Raw genomic sequence first — 3,149 nt, 5'->3', positions numbered from 1 at the left:
GTTCTACAAATCTTTTAAATTGCGCTTCGGTTTTTGATTTAGCTAATCTCTGAGGGTAAGGAATTGGTGGCTTATAAGGTGGTGGTGGAACATAAGGTTTCTCTTTTTCGGGTTCCACTTCGTTATTGTTCTTATCAGTCTTAGCAGTTTGTTCGTCAGTTGTTTTCTTTTGGGTTTCCTTTGGCTCTTGTTGTGACATGGGTACGCTTTGAGTTCTAGGATCTATGGGTCCATCGTAATTCGTTCCACTTTGTAGTGTTATCGCGTTCGCATGTCCTTTAGGATTGGGTTGAGGTTGAGCAGGAAATGTGCCAGCAGGGGCAGCAGTAGGTGCTTGTTGTTGAGCTACTTGTGAGATTTGAGTTTCTAACATTTTGTTATGCGTAGCTAAAGCATCTACTTTGTTCGATAGTTGTTTTAGTTGCTCGCTATTGTGGATGTTTTGATTCAGGAAGTCTTTATTGGTTTGTTGTTGGGAAGCTATGAAGTTCTCCATCATGATTTCTAGATTTGACTTTCTAGGGGTGTTTTGAGCAGCTACAGGCGCTTTTTGGTAGCCAGGTGGTACAGCAGGTGCTTGTCCAGGTGCGTATAACGCATTGTTGTTCTTATAAGAAAAGTTCGGGTGGTTTTTCCATCCAGGGTTGTACGTGTTAGAATAAGGGTTTCCTTGAGCGTAATTTACTTGATCAGATGGGACTCCAGTCAAGAGTTGGCATTCAGCAACTACATGTCCAGTCAATCCACAAATCTCGCAGTTAGGTGTTACAGCGGCAGCGGTGGCTGAAGGAGTGATGGTTAAATTCTCGATCTTTTGAGTTAAAGCGTCTACTTTAGCGTTAACGCGGTCTATACCACTTATTTCGTACATTCCTCCTTTGGTTTGGGCTTTCTCTAGAGCGGCTCGTTCTCCACCCCATTGGTAATGGTTTTGTGCCATGTTCTCTATGAGTTTGTATGCTTCATCATGGGGTTTGTCCATTAATGCTCCGCCAGCAGCGGCATCTATAGTCATTTTAGTGTTATATAAGAGACCACCATAGAAAGTATGGATGATCAGCCATGGTTCGAGTCCATGATGAGGGCATATTCTAAGCATGTCCTTGTAACGTTCCCAAGCTTCGAAGAGCGATTCGTTATCTTTCTGGGTAAATCCGTTGATTTGACCTCTGAGCATAGCAGTTTTGCTAGGCGGAAAATATCTCGCTAAGAATACTCTCTTCAATTCGTCCCACGTAGTTATGGAATTGGAAGGCAGGGATTGAAGCCACGCTCTCGCTCTATCTCTCAAGGAGAAAGGGAAAAGGCGTAATCGAATAGCTTCGGAACTAACGTTGTTGGCTTTGATAGTGTCGGCGTATTGCACGAACACGGATAAATGGAGATTGGGGTCATCAACAGGGCTTCCAGAGAATTGATTCTGTTGAACAGCTTGGACCAGTGAAGGTTTTAGTTCGAAATTGTTCGCCTCAATCGCAGGTGGTGCGATACTTGAATGCGGTTCAGCGCGCGAAGGAGCGGCATAGTCTCTAAGAGGACGAATAGCAACCATCTCTAACTTCGGGGTAATTTGATTGGTTTGATCAGTAAAAATCAATTCCTGATTAATCGGAATTTCTGCTACTTCGGGAAGATTGCGAGCTCGTCGTTTGACGTTAATGAAACGTTCGATCTCGTTAATTCGTTGTATTAAATCTCCTCCTTGTGAACGAGTATTTGGCATACAATCGTTCAAAAAGAAAGGGAAGAATTGTCTTAGTCTCTACGGTGTAACGGTGAGTTACGATATCGACTTAAATAGTCCCCGGCAACGGCGCCAAAAACTTGATCGCGACTTTACGTGTCTATAAATCTGATAATGCAAGTGCACAGTCGTGTCGTGTAGTTTTAAAAGATATCGAATCCACAGGGACTATGAATCGATCTACCGTTATCTAAGGTTACTATGTAAAGCTAGGAGTACTAAAATTTCGATCGTTCCTAAGGGAAAGTGATTGTGAGAAAATAAAGAATAATAATAAAAGACAGGTATCAGTATGTATTTCGTTTAACTAAAGGTAATCCGAAGGTCCATTGGCTTTTGCATAATTAAATTAAAAATCTTTACTAATTCCAATTGATTAAAAATCCTCGTCTCAAACTTTCGCTCTGTTGATTCAGACTACTATCCTAATCCTAATGTACGCTTTCGCCATCCCATTAGATTTTAGAAGAGCTTTTTGGAAACAATGTAATTAATAAAATGCTTATTTTACGAGGTCGTTATCTATTTAAATCTCCTAATCTCAAACTTTCGCTCTGTTGACTCGGACCAAGCTAATAACCCTAACGTACGCTTTCGCCATCCCGCTCGAGTGTAAAAACAATTTTTGAAAATAAATAAGTTCCAATTAGTTTTAATACGCTTTCGCCATCCTTAAAACTAATGTCCTATGTCTACTATCCAGTTAAAGACCTCAAACTTTCGCTCTATTGGTTTTAACCTTTGACCGTCTTAACCCCTCAAACTTTCGCTCTATTGGTTTTAAGACTTACTAATTAAACTAGACATATAAACCAAAAATAAGTGATAGTTAATAAAACATAATTAAGACAATTTATTTCGGATCCCTACGGTTAACTTACTTTACATACCGACACCTTTAGTAATTTAGCCAGACATATTAATACGATTAAACATACATATATCGGTTCGGTTCATAATAATAAGCATATTAAATGGCATATAATATATCATGCAAACAAATATGAATAAGGTGGTAAATAAAAACCTGAATTAAAATAAATCTGAATTGAATTGAATCTTGAAGTACTCGAACTTCCACCACAGGTTGGCTGGATCGTTCTTCGGAATTTAAATGGCAGAAAATAAAAACAAGGAAATAAAACAATAAGTCTAACGTAAGGCTAGATCTACGAAAAGTTCACAACAATTTCCAGTGTAGAAATCGTTGTGAGAAAATAAACGGTTGAATGAAAGCAGAATAAAGAAAAGCAGTTCGCGGTACAATTTCGGCAGCACTTCGTTGGCAGGAAATCGGACAGATTGAAGTGAAGTGACTGGTCCTATTTATAGGAGAGGCTTTGCAGTTGCTTTGCGTGAAAAGAGGAGCCTCCAACAGACTTGGACGTGGAGACGTGCGTCTCCG

At 39.8% G+C, this 3,149-nt stretch overlaps 1 non-coding gene across 1 annotated transcript; it reads left to right on the top strand.

The window, feature by feature from the left end:
• The first annotated feature begins 1,070 nt into the window (after positions 1–1,070).
• LOC131621120 (small nucleolar RNA R71) lies at positions 1,071–1,177 on the top strand. Its single transcript, XR_009289450.1, has one exon. It is a non-coding gene; the product is annotated as a small nucleolar RNA R71 (small nucleolar RNA).
• Positions 1,178–3,149: the final 1,972 nt, after the last annotated feature.

This window comes from Vicia villosa, linkage group LG7 (genome assembly GCF_029867415.1).
Source record: "Vicia villosa cultivar HV-30 ecotype Madison, WI linkage group LG7, Vvil1.0, whole genome shotgun sequence".
Classification (NCBI taxonomy): Eukaryota; Viridiplantae; Streptophyta; class Magnoliopsida; order Fabales; family Fabaceae; genus Vicia; species Vicia villosa.
The sequence above is the reverse complement of the archived record's forward strand: the minus strand, read 5'-3'. Positions and strand labels throughout refer to the sequence as shown.